Source organism: Periplaneta americana, chromosome 16 (genome assembly GCF_040183065.1).
Source record: "Periplaneta americana isolate PAMFEO1 chromosome 16, P.americana_PAMFEO1_priV1, whole genome shotgun sequence".
NCBI classification, from domain to species: domain Eukaryota; kingdom Metazoa; phylum Arthropoda; class Insecta; order Blattodea; family Blattidae; genus Periplaneta; species Periplaneta americana.
The window spans coordinates 160,526,232-160,538,296 of record NC_091132.1 but is presented as its reverse complement, the minus strand read 5'-3'; positions in this window follow the sequence as shown (position 1 = coordinate 160,538,296).

The following is a 12,065-nucleotide window of genomic DNA, read 5'->3' as shown; positions in this document are numbered from 1 at the left end:
TGGTGGTTTAAATAATGTATGTTTGTAATTTAGCAACTCGATGTCACGTAGTAGATGATTAAACATAAACTTTTCATTTAAATACCGGACTGTTAAAAAAAAGTTTAGAAACTCTCTGCAGGCAGAAGTTTGCGATACTGTAGATCGACTCTGGTTTCTCAATCGTTTCAATTTCAAAGAGTTCGCACTTTGCAGCCAGGAGCCAGCACCATGCTGTGATATAAGTGTGAATCTTCAGTCTTGCTTTATTGTCACTGTGTATAGATATTGCAAAAATGAACCGCGTTCGAGACCTGAAAGTAGTGAATTTCTTTAATCTCACGATTGAAGAAAAGCTTAGAATAAAGGAGAGAGGTAGGCCTGTTCCAGATATTAAACTAATTCAAACAACGAAGTGCAAAGGAAAAGAAGTTAAAAGAAAATTCAATTGTAATGTCTACTCGACTTATGAGTGGATATGTGGTTGTGACGAAACTAATTTTCTCTATTGCTTCCCATGTTTACTTTTTGCGCGAGGCCAGGATGTAAGCGGTACGTGGACGAAAGTTGGTTTCGGAAATATTAGTCACTTAAAACAAAAAGCTAAGCATGAAAATTCCAGATGTCACTTGAATGCAGAATTGGACTTAAAAATGCTCGGTAGAAGTAACATTGCACAACAATTGGACACTGCGTTCAGAAGAAATACTGAGCAGAAAAATATGCAAATTAGTAGAAATAGGTATGTGCTATAATAAACTGTATAAAGTTTTGTGGTGCATTTGAGTTAGCTCTACGTAGCCACGACGAAAGGGACAGTTCCGCAAATCCGGGAATTTTTCGCGGATTAATAAGTAAAGCGATCGGTTTGGAAGTAAATCCCGAAAAGACGAAGTATATGATTATGTCTCGTGACCAGAATATTGTACGAAATGGAAATATAAAAATTGGAGATTTATCCTTCGAAGAGGTGGAAAAATTCAAATATCTTGGAGCAACAGTAACAAATATAAATGACACTCGGGAGGAAATTAAATGCAGAATAAATATGGGAAATGCGTGTTATTATTCGGTTGAGAAGCTCTTATCATCCAGTCTGCTGTCCAAAAACCTGAAAGTTAGAATTTATAAAACAGTTATATTACCGGTTCTTCTGTATGGTTGTGAAACTTGGACTCTCACTCTGAGAGAGGAACATAAGTTAAGGGTGTTTAAGAATAAGGTGCTTAGGAAAATATTTGGGGCTAAGCGGGATGAAGTTACAGGAGAATGGAGAAAGTTACACAACACAGAACTGCACGCATTGTATTCTTCACCTAACATAATTAGGAACTTAAAATCCAGACGTTTGAGATGGGCAGGGCATGTAGCACGTATGGGCGAATCCAGAAATGCATATAGAGTGTTAGTTGGGAGACCAGAGGGAAAAAGACCTTTAGGGAGGCCGAAACGTAGATGGGAGGATAATATTAAAATGGATGTGAGGGAGGTGGGGTGTGATGATAGAGACTGGATTAATCTTGCACAGGATAGGGACCGATGGCGGGCTTATGTGAGGGCGGCAATGAACCTTCGGGTTCCTTAAAAGCCATTTGTAAGTAAGTAAGTAATAAACTTTACAGCTGAGTTGGATTCCGCACTTAAAGAGCACATGAAAGAAGCAACTGTGTTTAAGGGCACTTCAAAAGACATACAAAATGACCTGTTACAGTGCATGTTGGAGGTGTACCATGAAAAGGTGAAGGAAGAAATAGGAAAAGCAGACTATGTATCAGTCATAGCAGATGAAACTACGGGCGTATCATCCCTAACACAAACGGTGATAGTGTTGCGTTATCTTTCATCCAATGGGAAGCCTGTGGAACGATTTTGATCATTTGTGAACCCAAATAATTGTAATGCGGTGTCTGTCAGACTGTGTTAAAGATGTTTTGTCGCAAGTAATCCATGACAAAAATAAGCTAATTTCACAAAGCTATGACGGAGCTAGCGTTATGAGCGGCGGAAATGCTGGTGTTCACGTTTTAATCAGGCAGGACTATCCTTATGCGCATTACGTCCACTGCTATGCTCATAAACTGAATTTAATTATGGCGCAAGCCACTAGTCAAAATACTCAAGTGAGGATCTTTTTTTCTGATATTAATGAAATTCCAGCTTTTTTTTCCAACTCACCACAACGTGTACGATTACTTGATGACATCGTAGGCAAGAGATTTCCTGGTATTTCAAACATAAGGTGGAACTTCAAATCAAGATTGGTCTAAACTGTATATGAGCATAGGGAATCTCTGATAAACTGTCCTGAAGAAATACAAGAACAAAGCAAGCAAATGAGTACAATTACTCAAGCAAGAGGGCTTCTTCTTCGAATCCAGCAGCCATTCTTTCTCTTTTGGTTGAAAGTGTTTCATCGGATAATGCCTCATGTGGATATTCTGTATAACCAACTGCAGAAAAGGCAAATAGACTCTGTTTCAGCGAATAAAGCAGTCACAAATTTTCAGCACAACATCCAACAGGTCAGAGATAGCATTGGTACGATCAACGAAAATCCACCATCTGAAAAGAAACGGAAAGTGGAAACGTCCGATACGAGGAAAGTTGCTGCGAAAGAAATATGTGACACTGTCATTATTCAAGCTGTAGATCGGTTTAAATTTACCGGGCATCTCACGGCATCTAAGCTTTTCGTTACAGAGAAATTCAACAAATACAACAAGGAGTTTCCATAAATGTTGTTAAACGAAATCCACAAAGCCTATCCATTCATTAATGTACTTAGACTCCGAACAGAGTTAGAAATCATTTACATGCGTCAAGACTTTAGTAACACCTCCAGTGCAAGTGTTTTATTGAAATTTATTATTGAAAACAATTTGGAGTGTACATTCAGCGAAAGTGTGAAACTTTTGAAGGTTCTAGTGACAATACCCATGACTACCAGTGAAGCGGAAAGATGTTTCTCGACATTAAAACGTGTGAAAACATTTCTACGTAGCACCATGGGGGAAGACAGACTAACAGCTTTGGCAATGTTGTCCATTGAAAAGCAAGTGATTAGTGACATGTGTGACTTCAACGAGAGGGTAATCGACAGATTCGCTCAGAGAAAGGAGAGAAGAATGGATTTTCTACCCCGCCATACTAATATAAACGTAGTTAATTATTAATTACATATAAGTACCAAAGTTTATGTTTGTTTTAGGCCTATTACTTGTTTCCTAACTGCACACCCATTGAAAAATGTCACCAGCCGCCACTGACTATACATTAATCAGATCTAAACTAGAATATGCATCTGTCGCATGGAATTCTATTACTTCTACTGATTGGGGTAAATTGGAAATCTTCCAAAGAAAATTTATGTGCCTATGTGCTTTCAGGTTTTTACCAAATTCATCTGTTTTCAATTATGAGCGTACTTGTAATTATTTTAACTTTTCTAGCCTTTATGCTTGACGTCTTCAACTTGACTACTTATTCTTTTGTAAGACCTTGTCAGATTGTTAATCCTTCATAAGCTGTATCTACCTTCGGGCCCCTTCGAGTGGTTTAAGATTTCAAAAAATTTTTTATACCTATAAGCTTAAATCTCTCTCTCTTCAGTTGTCAGATGCATGAAAGCTGCCAATTTACATTATATTAATTGAGATCCGCTTAATGTATAGTTTATTGTTTGGCTATTCATATATTAAGCATATTCATTTCAACTTCATTCCTTTGTGTTGTTTTTAGCTTTACTGTATCATGTATTTTGCAGTTATCTATTCATTTTGTCATTATTGTTTTTTTTTTTTGTATTTTTCTCTAATTTTAATAATTATTTGTATGCACTGTTTTTGTTATCTATTCATTTTGTCTTTATTGTTTATTTGAATTTGTCTGTATGTAATTTTAATAATTATTTGTATGTACTATTTGGTTGTTCCTTGTAATTAATTGATTAACTAGTGGACTTACTCGTGTTAATTATGTAAGATTTGTGCGGCTTACATAATTAACACGAGTAAGTCCACTAGTTAATCAATTAATTATATTCAAGTGTTAAAAGTAGTGTACGCAAGATTCAAAATGCATATTCCTTGTACATTGTAAATCTTGTGCTAACTCTTATCTTGTGTCGTGCTGAACTGTTATTGGCCACAGGCTGTTGTACAGCATAATAAATATTAGTAAATAAATAAATAATTATTATTATTATAATTATTATTATAATTTTATTTAGGTATGTTTATCTTGATTTAAGATATTATTTTATTTATTCTTGCACCTTTGTAACTTCTGTTTGTGTTTTGTGCTGAACTATAATTGGCCTCTGGGTGTTGTTCAGCACACACATATTATTAATAAATAATAAATAAAATAAATTATTATTATTATTATTATTATTATTATTATTATTATTACTGCTACTACTACCAGTAAGCAGACACCAATCACCAGTTACGTCCCAAAACAATAATTACATTAATAAACAATTAATATTTGTCTTCTGTGACTGTTTATTTCTATTTTAAACCTTTTTAATCGTAGAAGATAGAGAGTTTGTACGTTTCTTTCACGCTCTAATTCAACATATGAATTCCTAACAGGAAGATAATTTTTAACGCCATGTTACCAGCTGCATATGAAAAGAATTTATCAAATAAATCTGAAATTGTGTTGGGCCCAGGGAGTTTGCTTAAAACAGAATGTTTTACTTCCAGCAACAACGAAAGCTACATGGCAGTAACTGCGCATTAAGCAATGCAGGATTTTATTTTATAATCTGTCCTGTTTTAATTTCTGTCATTCAACCCGTTCCCATTGAGAATATTTCTTGTGGTCCACTATAACAGTTTTCAAGAACAACGTAAATGTGATACTTTCTTAGTAAGTTGTACATTTTAGAGCAATAAACATAACACAAAACAGTAAAACCTGTCCAAGGTAAAATAAATTTTAGCTGGTCACTGTAAGAGGACTACATCTTCAAACCAGAAATTGTTGAATACATGGGTAAGTGATGGTAACGAGATTGTCATCAGTGTGCAACTAATCGATTGAGAATTTTCTTTCCACTATAACTTCTCTGATTCAACAATTCAATACTGGAATAAATAAACGCTTCCAGAATTTAGTGGACAAAACTTCAAATCTGTGCACACTATTGGACCTTCAGTTTAAATGTAAGGCATTTTCAAATCCCCAGGCTGGTGAATCCATACGATCATTTGATATGGAATTCGCAACACAAGTAATAGGCAAAGTGGGGTGTTCTCAATCTGATGAGTGAGGTACCTGCAAGTGGCCACTTCTCTGTGTAGGAAGAAATTGACATAGCTTTGGCACTAGCACAGCCTCAAACTGTAGCTCTATCAGGAGCATTTGAAGGGTTCAGAGCCATAGTGGGCCAAGCGCCATTGATTAAAAACGGAGAAAGCAAGGGTTCAAGTTAAGTGAATACTATAGTTTAATGAAGATTGATATATCATTTAGTTTTATTACTTGCTATATGTTTCCTTTGAATTATGATAATAATTTAATTTTAACCCTTGTTTTCTACGGTTTTAGTAAATGGCGCTTGGCCCACTATGGTTCTGAACCCTTCAGTTGAAGCGTCGGGTGGAACAATGTTATAAGTTACATTTGGTAAAATTTACAGGAGCTGAAAAAATGTGTACACGTACAATGTTGTTCCAGGGTAGCAAACTTTTGGGTGGACAAATCTCACGTATTGCATTGATGGACAGTTGCAAGCCAAGGACTATAGCAAGGTAACATGACATATGCACGGAAACATGCCGAATGAAAATTTTGTAACTTACAACATTGTTCCAGCCGAAGCTTCAATTGTTGAAGTGGACCTACAAGAATCTGCTTTTCCCAGAACCCTATATCATGGTGGAAAACATACCAGCGTGTACTGTGCACCATACACTTGCAAAAATTGTGAAGGAACATTTCCATGTTGTTGCCGTATCAGTTTTCTGTGAGAGAATATTCTCAAAAAATTTGATGCCAATTAGAAAGACGCATAAATCTCACATCACTAAAAGTGGAATAATATTCATACATGCGAATTCCTAGTAGTGTGATGCATTATAATGGTTGTATTAATATCAATAAAAATCTTTTTCTTTTATATACAGATTTCTCGTGTTTATACATATTTCTGTGCCTAAAGTCTTAAAGTGTTATTTGTTCCAAACTTTTCTCTGTCCATCCCATGTATGCAGTCTCTCATTGCTGTTCTTATCTCTTGTAACCATGTAAGCACCATTTCAGGTACGGTAACCTTTCTTCTGCCATTCTTCTCACATGTCCATACCAGGTCAATTGCTTATATCTCACATAATTCAAAACAGAATATTGAATGTTCATTTTATCTCGTATAACTGTATTTCTAATTTTTTATAATTTTGAATGTCTCGCTGATCTTGCAAAATCCGTTTCCATTGCAATGAGTTTTGATGCTAACTTTTATGAAGTTCACATTTCAGCACCATATGTAACAGTACTTTTAACTAATAATAATGTAACTTTAATACAAAACAAGTATGTAACTTTTATTGTTACGACAATAATCACTTTCTATAATTGAATGTAAACACTCTCGTCAACAATGGGATTTCCACTCCACACAGTAACACAGTATTCGTTATTGCACTCCACAGACGACAATGACATTTTACTTGGATTATCGAGAACAACAATGTACTGCTAATCTTAACTAATGTTCACAAAGCACTATTTACAAATCAGAACTGTCAGTTTTCAGTTCACAGTTCGTTTGCCTTGGCTAGTTCTTCTAGCTCAGTCACTCGAGTTCACAGTATCTCGAACCCCAGACCTTCAGAGACAGTCCACTGAACTTCGAACTCAGGTCCCCCAACTGCGGTCCACTGCACTCAAACTCAGTACTTCCGGCTCCCACAGTTACGGACACAACTCAAGTCGAACTCCGGTCTCGAAGCTGGCTTCACTGCTACACAAGACTGCCTTGCTGTCCAAAACTAGCAACGACTGCAACTAACCAACTGCTCAAGTTCACTCGCGTGTCGTATTTATAACTAAACCATAGTTTCCATAGAGTACGATTTCGCGATCAATCTAAAGACGCCGAGAAGATGGCGCCTCTCGATTTCTCTAGATTACTTCCCCCTCTCTGCCGCGGAACAGCGTGTCACCTCCTCTCCTCTCCACGCCGCGCACCGCCCAACCAGTGCTCCGTGGAGCTCGTGTCGACTCCCGCGCGACCTGCCCTCTTGCGGGACGCGTGATCGAGTCTCGATGTGGCCGTCACAATAATAATAATAATAATAATAATAATAATTGGATAGACTAGATTAATGCTGCTCAAGATAGGGATCGATAGCGGGCTTATGTGATGGCTGCAATGAACCTCCGGGTTTCTTAAAAGCCATTTGTAAGTAAGAGTTTAAATCCTGCTCTTCTCTCTCAAAATCTGGAACTGTATTTTCTGTAGACCTATTCCAGATATAGACTACATACATGTTCAGAGTGATTTTGTTGGCGGGAGTTCAGAAATTAGTAAAAATGGTATGAATTCGCTCACTTGACTCGACTTACATCCTGTTGTTCCTAGATGGCACATAGGGCAGCAGTGAAGTTCCTCAGCAAACTCTGTTGCCAGCCATCTATTTCACCTCCTTCCAGCTTTTCCCACATCTCTCCTTATATTCCAATTCTCTTTTCCTCTTCATTCCAAAAGTTGTCAACAAAGAGACTGTCCAGCTTTCCATTGCTGCTGTTTCTTTAATCTATGATATTTCAGGTGTGCGAGTGATTGGCCCACAGCACCCTAGCATACTAGAGGGATTGCCATTTCTCTGTGCCTATGCTCACAGGGTGCTTCTAGGTGTTTTGCTCCTCTCTACATTCTTTCACTCAACCGTAAGGGAAATGGCAGGAAAAGGATGGGGATAGGAATAAAATATGATGGGTCGTTGTGGGACATACTTTGTCTGGCTTCTCGGTTGGGGGCCTGTCCAACAAGGGAGGCCCTACTAGTAGCAAAGCTACCATCGGCACTGCCCCCAACTTCATTGAAGCACGCAAACCCCTTCACCCGCACGGACAGTGCTACGATAAGGTGATGTCCCCTGAAGGGGAATTCGCTCAGAGTAAATAGAATTGGAAATTTAGGTGTAGAAGAAAATAGAGTAGTGCATAATAATATACAAGGTATGGAAGATAATCATAATGAATATCATTGTTCATATCGCATCATCCTTCAATGGGCTCAGGGGCTTTGAAATTTAATTTAACTTCAGAAAAGTAAGAAATGTACCAAATCAGTCGAAATACCTTTTCAAAAATAGGTCAATTTAAAGACTTTTACAGAAAGTTAGGGCACAATTGAAACATTTAAAACAGCTTTATAATTACAAAAATTTTAAGTTTATGAAGGTGTAATTGTATGATATTAGCAAAACATTTATTACCATATATATACTCGAATAATACTCTCATATCATTTGCAAAAATTGGCGTGCGGGTATTATTTGCAGCAAGATTGGTACCCTGGCCTTGAAGCGATAGAATGTGTAGCTTTAAGATGTGTGGGACTAGCAATTCATTGGCTGGAACACAAGACAGTATGCTGTGGCAAGATGGCAATGATGACGATTCCGACGCCAACAGCTCTTTTGCCAGCAACGACGAAAGTGATGAGGAATGAGGTAAGTTATTTTCCTACCAATATTTTGCTGTTTTTACTCATGCAAGACGTAAAATTATTTTTCTTGTATTGCAGGTGCTTGTATTGTAACATGACCAATATAATAAATACATCATGTAACAACTTTTGTTCATAATAAATAGAGATTTATTTCCATAAAATTAGGGTTCAGGGAATATTCGAGTAAATACGGTAATACCTAGTTTGTTTTAAAATATGAACAAAGCAATGACTGCTAGGTGTTGACGTCCACAATACGTTTGTCTTATCCATTTATGACCCAGTCCACGTCGGTATAAATATTTGACGAATTATTTCTGTATCCCATAATTATGTCAGACTCCTCAAGTAACTATATTTTCTTAGATCATGATATGAAATTCAAATCAATATAGTACAAGAGAGGTAACATTTTCTGTCTGCAGTAACTGGGTACATTTAAGATTGTTTTTTTGAAAACCAATTAACTATGTGAGATCATTAAATTCAGTCTTTTATGGTGAAAAGCTTGTATCACCTCTTTTCCAAAAAGTTAATTTATTGCTTTAACTATATTGAATTTGGGGAAATTATAATTATTATTTATCTTCAATAGGAAGCAAAAGATTTAAGAAAAGAAAATGGAATAAAGGAGATGACATCTATAAAATAAATTAAGAAGGGATTATATTCCAAAAGAAATATGAGGCAAAAAAAAAAACAAAGGTATGGTAGCTTAAATGTAGTTTAGCGGAGAGTGGATTACAGAACATCAAAATATTTGTTAAGTAGAATAAAATTATATAATATATATAAGCTGTATATAAGATGCACATTATTGCATGTCTGACACATTGAATTTAAATAAATTTAAACAAATGAACAATTTACTGTAGAAAACACAGAATTTTACTTGAGAACTGGCACTAACTTCCAATCCCACTTAACCTGTAATGAAATGTACTGCAGGCCCTACTGTTACAGGTTTAATGACTCCAAAATGATACATTCGAAGGTTAATATCACTGATTTTATTAAAAATAGTAAATAATACATAAATAGACTAGAAATATCATTATTATAGCCTATAGTAAATTCAATTCAACAATCATGAACAATACATAGGTAAATGCCCATACCGTAATATTACCGATAATAAGACTAACACTAAAATAGTAATTCACACTTTTTAACATTTGAGTCCTTTGGAACTTTAGGTAAGCAAAGATTATGATCTTTAAGAAGTCATAAAGGCCTAGTATTCAATACCCCAATTGGAAAATGTAAATAATGTATAGTAGGCTTACAGAGTCCCGTGGTAGGAAAGCCTTTGTTTGCAATGTTAACCCTTTCATAACCAAAAGATTTTGTCGATAGAAAAAATAACTTTTTCTATATTTATAGTTTTAATTAATATCTTAAAATGAATTTTAGTATGTTTTAAAAAATTGGCAGCAACATATACCAGAGACCCGTAGCTTACTAGCTGATTGACATACTGTATGTAGGCCTACAATTTCATAAGAGCTTCTGGCTTTCAAAAAGCATGTAGCTTACAGGCTACGCTGGGAGCAAAAAAATATATATATATATATATATATATATATATACACAATATGCAGACGTCCAAGAATACCGTCGGTACAGCAGCTTAGTTATGTTCATATGCATTGATTTATACAAGCTTTAAAATCAATGTTATAACGCTTGTATAGAATCTTTAGCCCGTTGAGTATTGTTGAGATTCTGTTTTTATTGTCGTGTGTTACAGATCACTTGTATTCATGTATTTAACTGGTTTACATTTTGTTTTAATATGTATATTGGCGATTAAAGCAGTGATAAATCATAGTATGTAAATTTCCAATCCCATATTAATTAGCTTAGTGATTGAGGGAAACATGAAAAAAACCTAGTCAGATTGGTCGGCTATGGAGTTCGAACCCGAGATCTCCCGAATGCGAGTCTCAAATGTTACCATCTTAGCCACCTTGCTGGATTATAGAAGTTTTAATTAAAATGTTATTGAAATTCATGAACTGCGTGTTCTGGCTGGAAGTGTTCCGTTCTGGTTTTCTTTTGTTGTTGCTGCAATTTAAGGCCTGAACAATTAGGTTTCTTCGAAATACTGATTATTCTAATAATTCTTTAGCTCCTGTATTATCCCCATAACATACAGTATAAACAGCTGACAAGCAAACATTCTGATGTGGGCAGATAAATAAGTTAAATCTTTTTCTTTCACAATGTTAATAATGTCAAAACAAGTGCTTATACAAATTTTGGCCACTAGACTGCAATTACGAGGCCGTCCAGAAAGTGATTTTCCTGGGGTCGTTAAAAAAACACAATTGCATGAAAAGATTCATTGAAACAAATACAGCAATTGTTGCGCTATTTGTCAACATATCCCCCACTGGAATTGAGACATTTGTTATACTATGGGATCAATTTTTGTATCCTGGTGTCGTAGATTTATTTATTTTAGGTTATTTTACGACGCTTTATCAACAGCTTAGGTTATTTAGCGTCTGAATGAGATGAAGGTGATAATGTCGGTGAAATGAGTCCGGTGTCCAGCACCGAAAGTTACCCAGCATTTGCTCATATTGGGTTGAGAAAAAACCCCGGAAAAAATCTCAACCAGGTAATTTGCCCCGACCGGGAATCGAACCCGGGCCACCTGGTTTCGCGGCTAGACGCGCTAACCGTTACTCCACAGGTATGGACGGTGTCGTAGAAGTCACCCACCTGAGGTCGGAACCAGCACCTCTCTGTCGATCCCATGATATGACAAATGTCTCAATTCCGGTGGGGAATATGTTGAAAAATAACTCAACAATGCTGCGTCTGTTCCAATAAATGTGTCCAATGAAATTGTGTTTTCTCTTTTGTTAACGGCCCCTGGCGAACTTATTTTTTTACAGCCCTCGTAATTACGGTCGAGTGGCCAAAATTTGTATAAGCACTTCTTTTGACATTATTAACATGGTGTAAGAAAGAAATTCAACTTTTTTATCTGCCCCCATCAGAATGTTTACTTGTCAGCTGTTTATACTGTAAGTTATGGGGATAATACAGGAGCTAAAGAATTATTAGAAAAATCAGTATTTCGAAAGAACCTCCCAGTACTGTTAGTTATTTGCCGCTTGGTTCGCTAGCTGTATGCGTGCGCATATGTCAGGCAGAAAAAGTGGCGAAGTTTCCTTACTGTATGAATTAGACTGTAGCACAATCGGCTAAGGTCCTTAACTGCCGACGCGGAGTAGCGCTCGAGCGTTTGTTCTCTCCTCGCTTGGTTTTTTTTTTCCGCGATGTTCCTCAACCGTAAGAAGAATGTCAGGTAATCTATGCCGAATTCTCGGCCTCATCTCGCCAAATACCATCTCGCTATCACAAATCCTATCGACACTAAATAATC